Consider the following 20,987-nt stretch of genomic DNA (forward strand, 5'->3'; position numbering starts at 1 on the left):
TGTGGGAACTTCCTGCGAGGACGAGCTGGTTCCTTCCTCGGGTCTGGACGTTGACGGTTCCATTCCAGAGTCTGCAACACCGACAGACAATGTCATTTTAGCCTTCGCATGTTGTCCCGTGCAGCGGCATGGGACAAATTCCTTAAACCCTAACAGTAACTCGAGCCGCCATCCACGGCTCGAGTCCGACGACAACGGCGCGTCTCTGGTGAAACACCAGGAGATCCAACGCCATTGCCCGCCAACCAAACAAAAAAAAGAGAGGAAGAAGAAAAAGGATCCTACCTTCTGGGACGCGTGACTAAGGCCGAATCTTGTCTCAGGTGTCTAGGAAGCGCCAATCGGGAAAACAGAACTTCCGGTTTGCAAAGGCTTGTCACTCGAAGCAAAAGGGACTTTGGTGGCCTCATCTGAAAAAATGTGAGCTTTTATATGGACTGCAAATAGATGGTTACTACCTCTCGGAACTGAAACGACAGCCTTCTCTCTCTCCCTACATTAAATGCGCCCCACGTCGCATTAAATGTCATGATGAGGGTCATCGTTTCAAATGCGTCGTGCAGTTAAAGCTGTCAAAACGACACCGGGTTAATCCAATTTTTTTATGCTTTCTTCTCCATTTCCACCACTCTTCATGCATGCATGCTGATCTTTCATGCCCTTCGCCTTGTCGGCAGCGATCGTCTCGTCCGCGGGTTCCTTGCCTGACCTCCTTCTTGAGTCCTGTCGCGACCTCAAAAGTTCTTCCTCAGATTCGGTCTCTGACTCGTTGACCTGAATCTGCTTCCTCTTCTTCGACCTCTGGGCCAGAGCCTTCGGCCTTGGGCGAGCGAGTGGTGTCTAAGCGATCTGTTCTATCCTGGTCGCTTCTTGCATAGGACGGGGCCGGGAGGGCGCGGCTGTTCGCACCGGTTGTGCTGTAATGGGACGAGCAGCTTCGGCCGCTCTCTCTCTCCTTGATCGAGGGAAGACAAACGGTGCTCGGAGAGGCTGCTCGGACTCTTTCGGAGGCATAGTCGCTGCATGCAAGTACATTAGTAAGAAAAAGTTATTCTGCGACTAGAAGGGAATCAGTGTAACTTACCTTCTAGGGGCTCCAAAGAGGCGTTGTTACTGATGAAACCGTACTTCCGCAAGTTCGTGGTTGTCACAAGCTTCCTCGCGTCCCGGCTTTCCTCGGTAAGGACTCCAAAAGACGCGAGCCTGTCTGGGTCGTCAAGCAGATCTTGGCTGGTCATCTTATTAACTGCAAAAGAAGGAAGGTCATTATGATAAAGCAAGCGAACAGACAATGAGCCTAGCGAAGAAGAACCTACTTGGTTTCTGAAAGCGGCAGTGGCCGTCATAGCAGAAAAAGAAGAATTTTGTCTCGTAGGCCCCCGCGTTGCTGGAATAGCTATGTATCCCTTCGGCGATGGTAGGTCGCCGGGACAAGTAATAGGAATCCTTGTCCTTACTTTTTTTGAGATAGTAGGCGATACCGAGTCCCACCGCTATTGGCTAGCCCAAGCCACTCTCGCGGCACGCGATGTACATCGCGACGGCGATGACATACGCGTTTGGCGTCAACTGCATCGGTGCGATCCCGAAGTGATCTAGGACCAACCTGATGAAAGATTGGAAGGGAATCATCCCTCCACCCTTGAAGATCTCTTCGGAGATCGCAGCAAGGCCATCGGAAGGATGCCGTGACGACCGGGTGTGGTCGAGGAATACCTCTGCGCGGACGTCAAACTGTCTTTTTATCCTATTGAACTCTTCTTGGGTGAGAACCGAGAAGACATCAAGGGATGCGTCCTCGGGAACGTCCCGCGAGGACGAACTGGCCACTTCCTCAGGTCTGGACGTTGACGGTTCCATTCCAGAGTCTGCAACACTGACAGACAGGTCATTTTAGCCATCGCATGTCCCGCACGACGGCATGGGACAAATCCCTTAAACCATAACAATAACTTGAGCCGCCATCCACGGCTCAAATCCGACGACGGTGTCGCATCTCTGGTGAAACACCGGGAGACCCAACGCCATTGCCCACCAACCAAACACAAAAAAAGGGGGGAAGAAAGAAGAAGACCTTACCTTTTAGGGGGCGTGACCAAGAACAGATCTTGTTTCAGATATCTGAGAGGCGCCAATCGGAAAAGGAGAACTTCCAGTTTGCAAAGATTTGTCGCTCAAGGCAGAAGGGATTTTGGTGGCATCATCTGAAAAGTTTGGGCTTTTATATGGACTGCGAACCGATGGTTACCACCCCTCGGAAGCGAAACGATAGCCTTCTCTCTCTCTCCGCGTTAAATGCGCCCCATGTCGCATTCAATGCTCTGATGAGGATCGTCGTTTCGAATGAGTCGCACAATTAATGCTATCAAAACAATGCCGGGTCAGCACACAGCACATTTAATGCGCCTGCCAGACGCTTTAACATGTACAAAGCGCCTGACAGCGCGGAAACAGACTCATTGAATCTCCAACCAAGACACGGCAAGAAACGTCCGATGAATCCAGGTCGTTAGGATGATGATTGTCAGGTCGTTTGGGCAGAATGCGAGGTCGTGTTCGCAAAAGACCCTGTCCTGAGCTTCTTCCGTTCAGGTCAAAATTACCAGACCCTCCAATCGCAGCATGACTTAGTTTCCAAGGTTCGATCCTCAAACCTTAAAAACTAGGGGACTTTTGTTATGCCTGGGAAAGCAAGGGCTGACGTGGAAAGTCACGTGATGAAGAGTGACTTGCTCCCGTCAGAACAGTAAGCGCACGTCAGGCCTGCCAAACAATATGGAGCTCCCACGTGTCCATTTCCCTGCAATAAATAGTGCGAAATCAGCTTAGAAAGAGGGCAATGGGACGTAAAGACGGATTATGTCATGACACTCACACCAACCCATGGATTTAATGATGATTACACGCCTTCAGCTTGATATAAAAAGAAGAAGACCCCTTCATTAAAGGGATTCGGCCATTTTTACACATGAACTCTCTCTCTCTTGCAAACTTTGTAATTACTTTTCTTAATCATTTGTAAGTCAGTCCGCTGTTGCGACCTGACCTACATTACTAATACAAATCAGTGGATGTAGGACTTGCTACCTTAGCATCCGAACCACTTTAAAAAGCTTTCATTGCATTCATTTCACATTTTTGTTTCATAATCACGTGTGTCTCTTGACCAATCAACGTTGCGCACGTGACGATTAGTTAGTGTTAGAATCGCGCATCAACAATATATAATGGAGAGTCCCCTCTTTTTGTTGTTTAATTTCTGAAGCTGACATTGATATAACGTTAAGAGTTAAATTCATATTGATCTTGGATCACCAACTTGCAAGAAAAACAAGGTGTACTGTTTTTTTTTCTTCGGTAAGGGTGTGTTCGGTAGTTTGTGTGTACCTCAACTAATTTTCAGGGTCTATTAAATATTCTACAAAGATTAAGTAAATCACAATATTATTGTGATAGATAATCTCAAGATTTAAAACTAGAAATTTTAAGAAGAGAATAAACTTTTTTAACAATGTGACCAACACTTATGATATTGATTTTGAGTAATATTACACATACATCATTTTCATATAATATTTTTCATATAATATTATGTGATAAAATATGATTGACTAATTTAAAATTAAAATTAAACTTTCACTTAATCATATCTTACCACGTAATATCGTACGAGAAATATTATATAAAAATAATGAATGTGTAGTATTATTCATTCATTTTTCCTTCATATGTTATAAAGTTTTTGTGATTGGCATAAAGTTTTTGTGATTGGCGTGCATCTGTTTTATTCATCAAATAAATGTGCTCAAGTGACCGTACAAAGATACCAGTGATGACCAATCTAGTACAACATCATTTGTGGCTAACATTTAAGAGTCAAAAGCTGGTGTGGACTTTGATTTAACACGTCGATGCAGAAAAAACCAAAATTAGGTTCATCTTTTAACATCACGATTAGAGGTGAAAAAAAAAAAAAATAGAAAACCGAGTTGAACTGAAAAATTGAATCGAATTCGGATTGAAAATTAGATTTTTTTAGGAGTTCGATTTGGTTTCGGTTTACAATAATAGATAAATTAAATAATCAGTTTAGTTTCAGTTTTTTTAAAAACATAAACCGGTTAACCCGGATTGTTAAATCAATTTAAAAAAAAAAAAAAAAAATATGAAGTAATTTACCGCGACTACAGCATACTGACACCCCTATTTTCGGCTGGTATAGGCCCAATAAGATCAATTCCCACATGGAGAACAATTAAGGGCTGGTCATGTTGTTAGCTGGTTGGAAGGAGCTCGCGGGATGTTCGCGAACTGTTAGCGTTGTCACACTTTTTTACAAAATTGAAAATGTCTTCCTGAAGTAGAGGCTAATAGTACCCTTAGCGAACATTTTATTGACCAGGATCGTGCGGCGTGTGATTACCATAGATCATTCATGTATCTTCCTCATAATATAGTCTGTTCTTCGTCGGTTACACATCAGAGGGGAGAGGCGCTAAACCCTCGCTTGTACAACTAATCTTTGATGAGTGGTAACGAGTAGCTCTGGTACGTAGGATTTTTGCCTTAGTCTTGCCATTGGGCGTCAGTCTATCTCAGAGATACTAAATGATTGGAGTCATCTAGGAAATTGACTCTGTTGTAGCTACGGTCTACTGGTAACGTGATACTAGGAATCTCTATATATCGAACTGGAATACTTTTGGTACATCTGAGTCTAGTGACAAGGCTACTCTTTTCAAGCGTCTGCGACAGAGTTACTGTCTGTCAGAATTTCTTAATGTGAAGTGCTTGAAAGGCTTAAGTGTGGCCTTAGCTTTCTTCAGAGAGCTAATCATGTTTTCTTCTTGGCTTGATATTCTCCCAAGATCTGATTAACAACCAGCTGGGAATCGCTATGAATACTGATCGCGCTTGATCCCATTTCTCTCTCTAATTACAGACTACCAAGCACACTTAATATTTGGCGTCGTTGTTCATAGCTTGCAACCTAAATCGAAGAATTCCATGGATTCAAGTCCCTCGAGACTGAGGAAAAGAAGACCAGCCGGCTTTTTTCATGTTCGAGGAACCATCGACATAGAGGCTCCAAGTTGTAAGTTCTAAACAATTTCGGATGATTTCACTGGTTTGCCACTCGAATTCCTGATGGCTAATGAGAATTCCAAAATGAAATTGGCAACAGCCTGCTCTTTGATTGTTGCTTTAGGTTTGTAATATAGATTGAACTGACTCAGTTTCATTGCCCATTTGAGTAACTTACCTGAAGCTTCCGGCTTCTAAAGAACTTGTCTGAGCGGGTAGTTGGTCAGAACATGGATTGTGGACATGAAAATAGGGTCATAGCTTCTTGGATGCGATCAATAGGGCATAGCTAATCACTTTATTTCTGGATACTACATCTCGTCGTCTAACAGTCGCTTGCTCGCATAATACACTAGCCATTGAACTCTGCTCTCTTCTCGAATGAGAGCTGCGCTGACCGCAGTTAAGAGACGGATGGTACAGGAGTAGAATTTCCTTGGGAAGAGGCTTGGACAGGAGAGGTGGCTTTCCAAGGTCTTCTTTTATACTCTAAAAAGCCTGCTTACACTCTGGAGTCATTCGAATTTCTTATTGGCCTCAAGTATATTAAAAAATGGCAAGCAACGATCTGTTGCTTTCGATATGAAGCGACTGAGAGTCGCGATCCTCTCATTTAGGCTTTGAACCTGTTTGTGGTTGGTCAGGCTCTCCATGTCAAGGAGAGCTTGGATCTTCTTGGGGTTGATTTGATTCCCCTTTGGTTAACCATTACCTTAGGAAATTTCCCGAGAATACTCTGAATAAGCATTTAAGAGGATTGAGCTTCATCCTGTACTTCGGAGTACGTCAAACATCTCAATGAAATGCGCTATGTGATCTGAAGCAACATGCGACTTGACTAGCATGTCATCAACATAGACTTTCATCGATTTTTTAATTGTTGGAAAACATACGGTTAACCAACTACTGATAAGTTGCCGTAGCATTTTTTAAGCCGAAGGGCATGACCTGTGCAATACAGTCTTCGATCTATAATGAACGAGGTATGCTTATCATTCGATACATACATCGAGATTTGATTATATCCGAGTAGGCATCATAAAACTAAGCAGCTCGTGCCCGGAGGGGCATCGACGATCTGGTCAATCCTCGACAAGGGAAAGTTATCCTTTGGACATGCTTTGTTGAGGTCGGTGAAGTCGACACAGTTCACCACTTGCCATTGAGCTTCTTTACCAAGACCGGATTGACAACCCAGCTCGGGTAAGCTTCCCGAATAGATCTGTTCAAAAGGAGCTTATCTACTTCAGTTTTCAAAACAGCATAGCATTCAAGATCTATTACTCTTCTCTTCCGTGAACTAGCTTGACCGCATTGTCAATGTTTAGCGTATGACATATGACATTGGGTTGATCCCAGTCATGTCATCATGAATCCATGCAAAAATATCGACATTCTCTATGAGGAAGCTTGTCAGGTTTTTGGTAAGCTGAGGGTTGAGATTACTCTCGATTCTCAACACTTGGGTCAATCATTTTGATCAATCGACTGACACCTCAAATAGTCCTCAACTGGTCCACCGTGAGGGCACTCTTGGATGCAAGAATCCATGTTTCTTCTACTAGGCGGGCTATGACTCGATCCTATTGATCGTATAGCCTGCTTGGGATGCCTATTGACCTTAATTTTCTTGCCCGCTATCTGCACTGCTCTTATGTAATAGTCATAAGATTGCATTGAGATTCTTTACTTCCCCGATCCCCGTCGGGTGGGGAACTTCATTTTTAGATGGTAGATGGAGATGCGCTTGAAATTTCGTAGTAGAGGTCATCTTAGAATGCCATGAAGGCGGACGGATAATCCACCAAAAAACCCTGTCATTTTAGTCATTTCATTGGTTTCACCTAACGTGACCAGGAGTGAAATCGTTCCCTTAGAATCAGATGATCCCTGGTAAACCATAGAGAGGGATAGAGGTAGGTTCAGGTTTGCCTCGTCTAGTTGATTTTCTCAAAAGCTTGCTGAAACAGGATATTCAAAGTGCTTTCATTATCCACCACATTCTGTGGACTTCGCACTGACCTATTTTAGGCGTGATGACGAGTGCATTCTCATGGGGATGATGCAATCGCATCGCATCTTTCTCAGAGAATGTGATCTTTTTTCCCTACGAACCTTAGTGGGTCGTGACGCTGTGCTCATTAGATGAGCTTCATGAGCATACCTCTCCTAGCACCTCGAGAATTCCCTCTGAGGTACGGTCCTCCAAAGATGGTCCCAACACAGTAGAGACCCTTGCGACCACGGTGCTTCTTCCCTTGCTCCTCTTGATCCTTTTCCCGAACAGGAGTCTAACCATGACATACTCTTTGAAGTGCCCCTGCTTGATAGGTCTTAATTGCTTACTTGAGAGCCCGACACTTATCGAATTGAAGCCATTGCCCTAATGATACGGCATTATGTTTCGCTGTTTCTAGCTAAAGGGAGATTTTCATGGGCTCTGGCTCTCCGAGAGGCTAGTCTCCTCTGACTTATCTAAAATGGCTAACATTGAGGCATTCAAATGAGTTTAATGATTTTTGTGTGATCACGATGAGGAACTAGGGTATAAGATTTTTTAGGCTAAAATTGCTTTTTCTTTCCTTTCCATTGATCGTCATAACCCATCTATGATCAACCTTTATCTATTTCCCCTATGATCGGAAGCACTGGTCAAGGGACTGGGGGCGTGGCGATTGAGAGTGGCCACGAAATTTTCAATTCAGAGATATTTCTCAGTGAGGTTTTAGAAGCGAGTGAGGGAAACATCTACTTGGATTACAGTTCCTTCACAAGCCAGTCTGCAGGCAAACCCTAAACGATGAGAGCCGAATGGACCCCTCGGGAGTATAAGCCACCTTGTGGAATCTATCTATGAAAGATTAGAGGGATTCATCCTCTCCTGTTGTAGTTGCTCAGGTAGCTCAACGGCATCGAGAACTTCTTGTCACCTAAAAATGTCTTAGGAATGATGAGCTCATTTGATGCCATGAGTGATTAATCCCGTGGGAGCGACCTGAACCAGCGCTTGGCATGGACAGTTAGGGTTACTGTAAGTACGACATTTGCCAAGTCGGAGAGACTTGGTGGAGTTCCATGAGATTATTGAACTCGTAATGTGATCCTATAGATTTGAATTCCATCGAATGCTTGCATGCATGTCGGGCATTCTAAATCTCAATGGGAAAGGAGCAGCAAATCTGCCAGAGAAAAGGAAGACGCCTCGTGGACTTCCCACGCTCATTCTGTTGAGCCTTAAGCTAATCCAAAGCTCACTGTAGTCCTTAATCTGAGGTAGAGAGCTTCCTAGGGATCACTTTTCCCAACGTGGGTTCGACCCTCACGTTGTGCAGTGAAGAAAGACTACAAAGGGCTCTTCCTCAACTCAGCCAGAAGTCCAACAAACCTTGACACACGCTGGTTGGGGCCGTGTGAAGGCATTGAATGGCTCGATGAGTTTTTATGATCTCTGCAGTGGTCCGAACCGACTCACGGACAAGAGGGTTTCCCTCATGATGACGGTCGAGGTATCATTCAGTGATATGGGAATCCCCATGCCTTTCACTTTTGTGGGAGTGCCCATGCGATGTGGAATGGGACGGCTCATGGGACATGTCGCTGAGTTGCAATGCCAGGGTATTCTACCCATTGCATGAACGGTGTTCGCTGGTCCCTCGGAGCCTTTCAGTCAGTTGCTCACCACTTGCTTTCCCTTACTTTTACACATTACGTGCGTACGATGTGGGTTTTGCCCTTTTTCACGTTTCACTCGACCTGCAAGCGTCTTTGGCTGTGACACCGCTTCATTGGACTCTAGTGGCATGACCTGATCCAAACGGTCCAGACTTCGGGAAAACCATTTGGAGGGTATTATTGAACCTCTCTGAGTAACTCATCATGGCTGGGTCGAGTTGGGAGCTTGAGGAATAATCCTCCATGATACTCTGTTAGACTTGCGGCACTTGGGAGAAGTGTCATCTTGTACCTAGGGGATTTCCTCATTGTCAAGGTCGGTTGCTTAGTTTCAAAACCACGAACCATTGCTGATGGGTAGGACCGATTAGTCAGAGGTTCTGATGAAGAGCAGATACTAAATCAGGCCTTCTTCTAGCGCCAAGCTGTTGATGTTGTTTCAACACCAACGACTCACACACGTACAAAATGCTAAGCAGACTTAGAAGTTACAGTGATATGGAAATATGTAGTAAGAGACTAAATAAGAGATAATTTTTAAAGTGGTTGGATGCTCAAAAGCGATTCCTACGTCCACTGTATTGTAATATGTGGGTTACATTCAGGTCGCATGTAACGAGCTTAGAAGTGAAAGAAAGAAAAGAATAAGGAGAAGATCTGAAGAGCAAAAGAAGAAAGAAAAGAGGATAGAGAGAAAGAGAGAAAAAAAAAAAACAAAAAGATGAGAGAAGAAGACCGAAGATGCAGAAGAAGAAAGAGAAGAGAGGTGAGAAAAGAGGAGCATACGAAAGAAGTGAAGAAGAAAGAGAAGAGACGGCGAAAAAGAGAGGGGAAAAAAGAAAATGAATAGAGAAGAAGTTGTGACGTACCGACATGTGAGAAATATAGAAGAAAGAGAGCGGCGAAAAGAAAGAGAGGAAAAAAAATGGAGGAAAAGAAGAGAGAGAAGATGAAATGACATTGAGAAATATATATATATATATATATAATATATATATATATATTATATATATTATTATATATATATATATATATTATATATATTTGATGGCATCATCGGTTGACTCGTCGATCAGACGGTTGGACTGTTTAGACTGGAAACTGGTCACTTGACAAGTCACCTTAACGGTTGGGGTTTAGAACATGCTAATGCATATATGTATATTTTTTTGTCCTCCAACAATATGGTCTGGTTGATTGGTCATCTAATTTAGTTTTCTTCTTAGTCATCCAGATTCGTAGCTTCTTAGTTAAGTCAAAGAAATTAATTAGCCATCATCATAATTAAGATCCCTAGTAATTCGTGCTTTGAGGTCTAGATTAGCTTTATACATGAATATTAAAACAAGGATAAAATATCTCATGAAAATGTGTTTGTAGAACTGTGTTAGAAATGTTTTGAAAATAGTTTTCAATATATCCTAAACATGTTTTTGAAAATGGATACAATATATCTCATGAAAATGTGTTTTTGAATAATCAAGATTAGTATTACTGCCCATTTTGAAGATTAGTTTTATAATGAAGTAAATACTACTTGTTTATTTCATAATTGTATATTACTGAAATTGTTTCATAAACAGATATCATTTCATCTCAGGGCCGTCTCAAGAACATTTGTGACTCTAAACAAAAGTTACTTTGGGGCCCTTTTAATAAAATAAGCATATATTAAAAATTATTTCAATTTTTTTTTTTTTTGAGATGCAAAATCACTAATTAAAATTTTATATTCAAGTTTGAAACAAATCTTTTTCAATTGATAATATAGCCAAATTACCTAATCTTTCTTATGAGGGTGAGAGGTGGATGGCGGGCTACCAGGGTCAGGTAAGTGAGGGGTTTTGGGGAGAGGGCTGAGGGCTGAGGGGATGAAGATGGTGGTGGTCAGGGAAGGTCAAGGATAGAATACGTGCCGAAAATGGCTGTCGCACGCAGTGAAGAATGAAAATGGGTTGCAAAATCTGCAAAAAGACCAAATTGGGGTTATCAAGTTGGGAAAACATTTTGAAAATGATAAGTGATGAATCCGATCGATTTTGGTGAGAAAATTGACTGGAATCATCACTTTAACGCGATAGCGACACTGGTGGTGTGAGGGGGGAGATGCAATGTTTTTCATTTTAGGGATTGAATAGGTGTTTTGAAATTTTAGAATTTAAATAATTCGTTTAGTTAATTTCGGGGTGTGCATGGAAACTATGAAACATGGTTTTTTTGTAAATTTATGTAAATAATTATAATGAATTTGGGGCTTTTTGGCTTTTTTGAGGCCCTTTGGACCGGTTTGGATAAAAAATTATAAATTTTTTAGGCCCATAGTATTTTTGTAAATCTATTAAATAATTTGGACCCTTTTTAGAGCTTTTTTTTGGGGGCCTAGGCAGGTGCCTCACCTGCACCCCTTGGGCCGGCCCTTATTCCACTGCTTATTTCATAATTGTCTAATTTCTATATTTGGTTTTACGTGTGAAAGGGGTACTTTGTTATGGGAAGAGTGCAGGTTAAGATGGATGTGTTAGAATTGAGAGAGAAGCTCTGATACTATGTCAGAATTGAGAAGACAAAAAAGGCAATTTGAAGAAAGTTGAGTATACCAAAAGCACTCAATCAGAATAACGATGCTGTAAATCCTATGCTAACAAATTATTTTTTGGATTAAAGACTTTTTTTTTCTCCATTGTTAATTCGCTCTCAAATTATATTTAGGAAGTTCATACAAGAGGGCCATAATCAAAGCAAAATAAAAAATAAAAAAATAAAGATCATTTTTCTGTTGATTAAATATTCTTACGGTTACTATTATAATATTCCAGTCATTTCAGGCTAATTATTGACAATTTTCTGATATTATTATATTAATAAGTTTGTTTATTATTTGTGTTACTGTATAATAATGTATACCACATTATTGCCAAAGATGCGTGCAGCACAGTAAGAAATGTGTAAATAATTACAATAATACTCATTTGAAACGTGAACAAAGACTAATAAAGTAGCATTAGGAATTAAATCAAAGAAATTAGCCATCTTATCATATTTATAGGACGTTTAATAATTGATGGCTCCTTTAAAAAATTGATCTTAAATTGTTTGTCATGAATGTTTTTAATCTATATATGTGGTGTTAAAGTGTGGAGGTCTCATTACAATTTCTTAACTGCCATGACTGTGCCCCGGCACTGTGCTGCGGCATGGTAGCTACTGGAAAAAGTGTGCCATTGCATTGTGCTGTGGCATGGTAGTGCTGGACAAAGTGTGTCGCGGCACTGTGCTGAGACACAGTAATAACTCTTGTTTTTGCATTAATCCACATCACTTCAGAGATGGTGAATTTTTTAGCTCAATAACAATGAAATTTGGAGAAATGTTAACATATGAAATGTAGCCCTTGGAATTTAGCTTTCCAACAGTTAAAGAATTGTCTTAATTTGAGTTCTACAGCTTGAGATAGTTTCAAAATACCGAGATATGCTCAAGCTGGAGCGTAATCTAGAATATTCTCTTTACTTCAAACCTCCATAACTTCTTCAATTCAACTCCGATTCTTGAACCGTTTGTTTCTACTCGTGAATCATTTCGTTGCCGACATGATTCTTAATCTAAGCATAACATTTAAGCATTAGTAGCCTAAAAAACACTAAAACACCAAAACATACCCATGATCCCGTAAAAGATAATTATGAAAATATTAAGCAACTTTACCAAATTAAGTCTAAGTTCTCACAAATAATCCCCATAACCACTAACTAAATGTGTATTTTCAAGCTCTTAGTAGTGCTTCAGTTGCAAAGCCAAGTAAAGCAGCTTGTTCTTGTCAAGGACTTCCTAATATCAGTTGATTTTCTTACTTGTTATAATTTTCGGGAAAATAGAGGTTAACTCTTGTTTCTTTTCTTATGTAGTCCCTGCTCGCCTTGCATATGGCCCAACAGAAGACCAATCTGGACTCTACTGGGGGCTCCATGAGTTGAGGGAAGAGAATGTCAAGCTGAAATAAGACTTCTCAACTCTGGACACAAAGGCAAAAGCGTATCACGTCCAGGTAAATAAGTACTTGATAGAGAGAAACTCTGCCCTTCGCACAGTAGAATTCTAGAAGGTTGAGCTTGAGAAGAGAGATGAGGAAAATAAAGAGCTCCAAAAGACAGTGGCCAGACTCACCAAAAAGTGTGGCGAGAAAAAGCAGGAGCTGAAGGAAAACTCTGAGCGAGCCATGAAGGTGGAGGAAGAGAGAGCTCGATTGTGGGAAAATTCTGAGAAGCAGAAGAAAGCACTGGAAATGGACCTCGAGCTTTCCCAAGGGCGGGTCGCTTCATTAACTGATCAGATGAAGTGGCAAAACCTTGAACTCAAGAGGAATGCCGTTGATTCAGGCCATCTACAGCTTGCAACCAAGGAATCCGAGGATGGACTTATCCAACCTCCTAATTGAATATTAGGACATCCTTGCTTCCATGACTGATCGGATGGTCGACGACCAACCAGGGGATATAGAGGTTGCGCCCCCAGAGCCTGGAGGTGGAGGCCAGTGAACGCTTTTTTTGCTTCTACATAGCTTTTCTTTTGACTCTTTCTTTTTATTACTCATCTCTTTTTTGGCTGCCTACTGTACTTATTCGAATTACATATATAAAACAAATATTTTTAGCCATTTGTGATAGCACTTATAATTTCGAGTATTTCATAAGACTAATGTTACATATCTAAGCAAGAAACTTGTAAAATATTGTAACGAACAAGATCATATAAGATATATTTGTTCAAGTAAAAAAAGAATGATCTAATTTATAAAGGTTACAAGGAAAACTTTACAAGTAAAAGAAATGGAAAATTAAGAGCGAGTTTGGAATTATTAGTAATAAGGGCGAAAATGCTTAGCATTCCAAGCTTGTAGTACTTCGGAACCATTAAGCCTCTTGAGGTGATACATTCTTGGTCATATTACTTTGGCAATGTGGTATGGACCTTCCCAGTTAGGTCCCAATACTCCAGTATTCAGTTCCCTTGTATCGAGAATAACTTCTTTCAGAACCAGGTCATTGACCTAAAGGTCTTTTCTCCTGACCTTAAAGTCAAAGAAAATTTTTGCACGCTACTGGTAGGATGCTATCCTTAACCAAGCCTTGTCGTTGTGTTTTTCAACTAGGTCTAGACTTGCACGTAGAAGTGCTTCATTGTCTGTTTCATTGAATAGGTCTCTCCAGAGTGAACCAGTCCCTACTTCCATTGGGATCATAGCCTCGCAGTCATATGCAAGCGAGAAGGATGTTTCTAAAGTAGAGGTTCTTGGAGTTATTCTATATGCCCATAGAACTTCTGGGAGGTTATCGACCTAATTACCCTTGGCAATGCCAAGCTTGGCCTTCAGAGTATGCTTGATGGTTTTGTTAATAGCTTCAACTTGACCATTGGCTTGTGGTCTTACGACTAAGGCGAACTTTTTATGGATCCCCAACTCATCGTAAAACTGCTTGAATTCTTCATTGTCGAACTGCTTCCCATTATAGAGATAAGTGTATGAGGAATCCCGTAGCGACACACTATATTCTTGAAGACGAAGTCTTTGAGCTTCTTGTTAGTGATCGTGACCAAAGGTTCAGCCTTGGTCGATTTGGTGAAGTAATTTACCGCGACTACAGCATACTTGACACCCCTATTTTCGGCTGGTATAGGCCCAATAAGATCAATTCCCCACATGGAGAACAATTAAGGGCTGGTCATTGTTGTTAGCTGGTTGGAAGGAGCTCGCGGGATGTTCGCGAACTGTTAGCGCTTGTCACACTTTTTTACAAAATTGAAAATGTCTTCCTGAAGTAGAGGCTAATAGTACCCTTAGCGAACAATTTTATTGACCAAGGATCGTGCGGCAGTGTGATTACCATAGATCCATTCATGTATCTTCCTCATAATATAGTCTGTTTCTTCGTCGGTTACACATCAGAGGGGAGAGGCGCTAAACCCTCGCTTGTACAACTAATCTTTGATGAGTGTGTAACGAGTAGCTCTGGTACGTAGGATTTTTGCCTTAGTCTTGCCATTGGGCAGAGTCTTATCTCAGAGATACTAAATGATTGGAGTCATCTAGGAAATTGACTCTGTTGTAGCTACGGTCTACTTGGTAAGCTGATACTAGGAATCTCTATATATCGAACTGGAATACTTTCTGGTACATCTGAGTCTAGTGACAAGGCTACTCTTTTCAAGGCGTCTGCGACAGAGTTACTGTCTGTCAGAATTTGCTTAATTGTGAAGTGCTTGAAAGGCTTAAGTGTGGCCTTAGCTTTCTTCAGAGAGCTAATCATGTTTTCTTTCTTGGCTTGATATTCTCCCAAGATCTGATTAACAACCAGCTGGGAATCGCTATGAATACTGATCGCGCTTGATCCCATTTCTCTCTCTAATTACAGACTACCAAGCAACACTTAATATTTGGCGTCGTTGTTCATAGCTTGCAACCTAAATCGAAGAATTCCATGGATTCAAGTCCCCTCGAGACTGAGGAAAAGAAGACCAGCCCCGGCTCTTTTCATGTTCGAGGAACCATCGACATAGAGGCTCCAAGTTGATAAGTTCTAAACAATTTCCTGGATGATTTCACTGGTTTGCCACTCGAATTCCTGATTCGGCTAATATGAGAATTCCAAAATGAAATTGGCAACAGCCTGCTCTTTGATTGTTGCTTTAGGTTTGTAATATAGATTGAACTGACTCAGTTTCATTGCCCATTTGAGTAACTTACCTGAAGCTTCCGGCTTCTAAAGAACTTGTCTGAGCGGGTAGTTGGTCAGAACATGGATTGTGTGGACATGAAAATAGGGTCATAGCTTCTTGGATGCGATCAATAGGGCATAGCTAATCACTTTATTTCTGGATACTACATCTCGTCGTCTAACAGTCGCTTGCTCGCATAATACACTAGCCATTGAACTCTGCTCTCTTCTCGAATGAGAGCTGCGCTGACCGCATGTTAAGAGACGGATAGGTACAGGAGTAGAATTTCCTTGGGAAGAGGCTTGGACAGGAGAGGTGGCTTTCCAAGGTCTTCTTTTATACTCTAAAAAGCCTGCTTACACTCTGGAGTCCATTCGAATTTCTTATTGGCCCTAAGTATATTAAAAAATGGCAAGCAACGATCTGTTGCTTTCGATATGAAGCGACTGAGAGTCGCGATCCTCTCATTTAGGCTTTGAACCTGTTTGTGGTTGGTCAGGCTCTCCATGTCAAGGAGAGCTTGGATCTTCTTGGGGTTGATTTTGATTCCCCTTTGGTTAACCATATACCTTAGGAAATTTCCCGAGAATACTCTGAATAAGCATTTAAGAGGATTGAGCTTCATCCTGTACCTTCGGAGTACGTCAAACATCTCAATGAAATGCGCTATGTGATCTGAAGCAACATGCGACTTGACTAGCATGTCATCAACATAGACTTTCATCGATTTTTTAATTTGCTTGGAAAACATACGGTTAACCAACTACTGATAAGTTGCCGTAGCATTTTTTAAGCCGAAGGGCATGACCTTGTAGCAATACAGTCTTCGATCTATAATGAACGAGGTATGCTTATCATTCGATACATACATCGAGATTTGATTATATCCGAGTAGGCATCCATAAAACTAAGCAGCTCGTGCCCGGAGGTGGCATCGACGATCTGGTCAATCCTCGACAAGGGAAAGTTATCCTTTGGACATGCTTTGTTGAGGTCGGTGAAGTCGACACAGGTTCACCACTTGCCATTGAGCTTCTTTACCAAGACCGGATTGACAACCCAGCTCGGGTAAAATGCTTCCCGAATAGATCTGTTCAAAAGGAGCTTATCTACTTCAGTTTTCAAAACAGCATAGCATTCAAGATCTATTACTCTTCTCTTCCGGTGAACTAGCTTGACCGCATTGTCAATGTTTAGCGTATGACATATGACATTGGGTTGATCCCAGTCATGTCATCATGAATCCATGCAAAAATATCGACATTCTCTATGAGGAAGCTTGTCAGGTTTTTGGTAAGCTGAGGGTTGAGATTACTCTCGATTCTCAACACTTGGGTCAACTCATTTTGATCAATCGACTGACACCTCAAATAAGTCCTCAACTGGTCCACCGTGAGGGCACTCTTGGATGCAAGAATCCATGTTATCTTCTACTAGGCCGGGCTATGACTCGATCCTATTGATCGTTATAGCCTGCTTGGGGATGCCTATTGACCTTAATTTTCCCTTGCACGCTATCTGCACTGCTCTTATGTAATAGTCATAAGATTTGCATTGAGATTCATTTACTTCCCCGATCCCCGTCGGGGTGGGGAACTTCATTTTTAGATGGTAGATGGAGATGACTGCCTTGAAATTTCGTAGTAGAGGTCATCTTAGAATGCCATTGAAGGCGGACGGATAATCCACCACCAAAAACCCTGTCATTTTAGTCATTTCATTGGTTTCACCTAACGTGACCAGGAGTGAAATCGTTCCCTTAGGAATCAGATGATCCCTGGTAAAACCATAGAGAGGGATAGAGGTAGGCTTCAGGTTTGCCTCGTCTAGTTGCATTTTCTCAAAAGCTTGCTGAAACAGGATATTCAAAGTGCTTTCATTATCCACCACATTCTGTGGACTTCGCACTGACCTATTTTAGGCGTGATGACGAGTGCATTCTCATGGGGATGATGCAATCGCATCGCATCTTTCTCAGAGAATGTGATCTCTTTTTCCCTACGAACCTTAGTGGGTCGTGACGCTGTGCTCATTAGATGAGCTTCATGAGCATACCTCTCCTAGGCACCTCGAGAATTCCCTCTGAGGTACGGTCCTCCAAAGATGGTCCCAACACAGTAGAGACCCTTGCGACCACGGTGCTTCTTCCCTTGCTCCTCTTGATCCTTTTCCCGAACAGGAGTCTAACCATCGACATACTCTTTGAAGTGCCCCTGCTTGATGAGGTCTTCAATTGCTTACTTGAGAGCCCGACACTTATCGAATTGATAGCCATTGCCCTAATGATAACGGCATTATGTTTCGCTGTTTCTAGCTAAAGGGAGATTTTTCATGGGCTCTGGCTCTCCGAGCAGGCTAGTCTCCTCTGACTTATCTAAAATGGCTAACATTGAGGCATTCAAATGAGTTTAATGATTTTTTGTGTGATCACGATGAGGAACTAGGGTATAAGATTTTTTAGGCTAAAATTGCTTTTTCTTTCCTTTCCATTGATCGTCATTAACCCATCTATGATCAACCTTTCTACTATTTCCCCTATGATCGGAAGCACTGGTCAAGGGACTGGGGGCGTGGCGATTGAGAGTGGCCACGAAATTTTCAATTCAGAGATATTTCTCAGTGAGGTTTTAGAAGCGAGTGAGGGAAACATCATACTTGGATTACAGTTCCTTCCACAAGCCAGTCTGCAGGCAAACCCCTATAACGATGAGAGTCCGAATGGACCCCTCGGGAGTATAAGCCACCTTGTGGAATCTATCTATGAAAGATTAGAGGGATTCATCCCTCTCCTGTTGTATGTTGCTCAGGTAGCTCAACGGCATCGAGAACTTCTTGTTCACCTAAAAATGTCTTAGGAATGATGAGCTCATTTGATGCCATGAGCTGATTAATCCCGTGGGAAGCGACCTGAACCAGCGCTTGGCATGGACAGTTAGGGTTACTGTTAAGTAGCGACATTTGCCAAGTCGGAGAGACTTGGTGGAGTTCCATGAGATTATTGAACTCGTAAATGTGATCCTATAGATTTGAATTCCCATCGAATGCTTGCATGCATGTCGGGCATTCTAAATCTCAATGGGAAAGGAGCAGCAAAATCTGCCAGAGAAAAGGAAGACGCCTCTGTGACCTTCCCACGCTCATTCTGTTGAGCCTTAAGCTAATCCAAAGCTCACTGTAGTTCCTTAATCTGAGGTAGATGAGCTTCCTAGGGATCACTTTTCCCAACGTGGGTTCGACCCTCACGGTTGCAGTTGAAGAAAGACTACAAATCGGGCTCTTCCTCAACTCAGCCAGAAGCTCCAACAAACCTTGACACACGCTGGTTGGGGCCGTGTGAAGGCATTGAATGGCTCGATGAGTTTTTATGATCTCTGCAGTGGTCCGAACCGACTCACGGACGAAGAGGGTTTCCCTCATGATGACGGTCGAGGTCATCATTTCAGTGATATTGGGAATCCCCATGCCTTTCACTTTTGTGGGAGTGCCCATGCGATGTGGAATGGGACGGCTCATGCTGTGACATGTCGCTGAGTTGCAATGCCACGGGTATTCTACCCATTGCATGAACGGTGTTCGCTGGTCCCTCGGAGCCTTTCAGTCAGTTGCTCACCACTTGCTTTCCCTTACTTTTACACATTACAGTGCGTACGATGTGGGTTTTTGCCCTTTTTCACGTTTCACTCGACCTGCAAGCGTCTTTGGCTGTGACACCGCTTCATTGGACTCTAGTGGCATGACCTGATCCAAACGGTCCAGACTTCGGGAAACCATTTGGAGGGTATTATTGAACCTCTCTGAGTAACTCATCATGGCTGGGTCGAGTTGGGAGCTTGAAGGAATATCCTCCATGATACTCTGTTAGACTTGCGGCACTTCGGGAGAAGTGTCATCTTGTACCTAGGGGATTTCCTCATTGTCAAGGTCGGTTGCTTAGTTTCAAAACCACGAACCATTTGCTGATGGGTAGGACCGATTAGTCAGAGGTTTCTGATGAAGAGCAGATACTAAATCAGGCCTTCCTTCTAGCGCCAAGCTGTTGATGCTTGATTTCAACACCAACGACTCACACGTACAAAATGCTAAGCAGACTTAGAAGTTACATGTGATATGGAAATATGTAGTAAGAGACTAAATAAGAGATAATTTTTAAAGTGGTTCGGATGCTCAAAAGCGATTCCTACGTCCACTGTAATTGTAATAATGGGTGGTTACATTCAGGTCGCATGTAACGAGCTTAGAAAGTGAAAGAAAAGAAAGATAAAGGAGAAGATCTGAAGAAGCAAAAGAAGAAAGAAAAGAGGATAGAGAGAAAGAGAGAAAAAAAAAAAAAACAAAAAGATGAAGAAGAAGACCCGAAGATGCAGAAGAAGAAAGAGAAGAGGAGGTGAGAAAAGAGGAGCATACGAAAGAAGTGAAGAAGAAAGAGAAGAGACGGCGAAAAAGAGAGGGGAAAAAAGAATAATGAAATAGAGAAGATGATGTGACGTACCGACATGTGAGAAATATAAAGAAGAAAGAGACGGCGAAAAGAAAGAGAGGAAAAAAAATGGAGAAAAGAAGAGAGAGAAGATGAAATGACANTTTAATATTATTCAAATCTTTTATTAGACATACCTAACTTTTCATATTCTGGTGATTTTACACTTTTTTTTTTTTTTTTTTTTTACAAATTCTTCTTATACATTATTTAAAAAAAAAACTGAATTTAATTAAGTTTCATATCATAGCTAGGCATGTTCCTAGCTAAACAAAAGTACGGAGCAATTTCAGAGTCAGTAAGAAAGGCAGATGGTGAAGGGCTGTTGAGCAAGCATATCACTACTTACCACCTTCGGCAAATAGTAAAAATCTGTCTGAAAGATGTACGGAGCAATTACGAAAGATGTAGTCTTGATAATGCGTGTGATATTTCATTCCTAGACTTCGTACCAATTGAAGATAACATGCTAGATAAAGTTGTTGAGTATACTATCAGCAGCTTCTGAACGTCGATACAGCGTCCAATTTGATTCTTTTTTTTTCTGTGTGATTGTTTCCTAAGATTTAGGAGCAGTTACATAATAAGTATCATTTGCAATTTTATATACCTTTCCCGTTTGTAATATATCAGAATTGAGAAGGCAAGAAAGACAATTTGAAAAAAGTTTGAGTATACCAAATAAGCACTCAATCAGTGAATAACGATGCTGTAATCCTAAGATTTAAAACCAAAAATTTTCGAGGTCTATTGAATATCCTACAAAGATTAGGTTAATCACAATATTATTATAGTAGGTAATCCTAAGATTTAAAACCAAAAATTTTAAGAAGAGAAAAAACTTTTTTAGTAGTCTGACCAAAGCCGATTTTTCCTTCACATGTTATAAAGTTTTTGTCAGTCTTAGGAAGCAAATAAATGTGCTCAAGTACCGTACAGAGATACCAGTGATGACCAACCTAGCACAACATCATTTGTGGCTGACATTTAAGAGTTAAAAGCTGGTGTAGACTTTGATTTAACATGCCGATGCAGGACC

This window comes from Pistacia vera, unplaced genomic scaffold, assembly GCF_008641045.1.
Source record: "Pistacia vera cultivar Batoury unplaced genomic scaffold, PisVer_v2 Contig462, whole genome shotgun sequence".
Taxonomy (NCBI): Eukaryota; Viridiplantae; Streptophyta; class Magnoliopsida; order Sapindales; family Anacardiaceae; genus Pistacia; species Pistacia vera.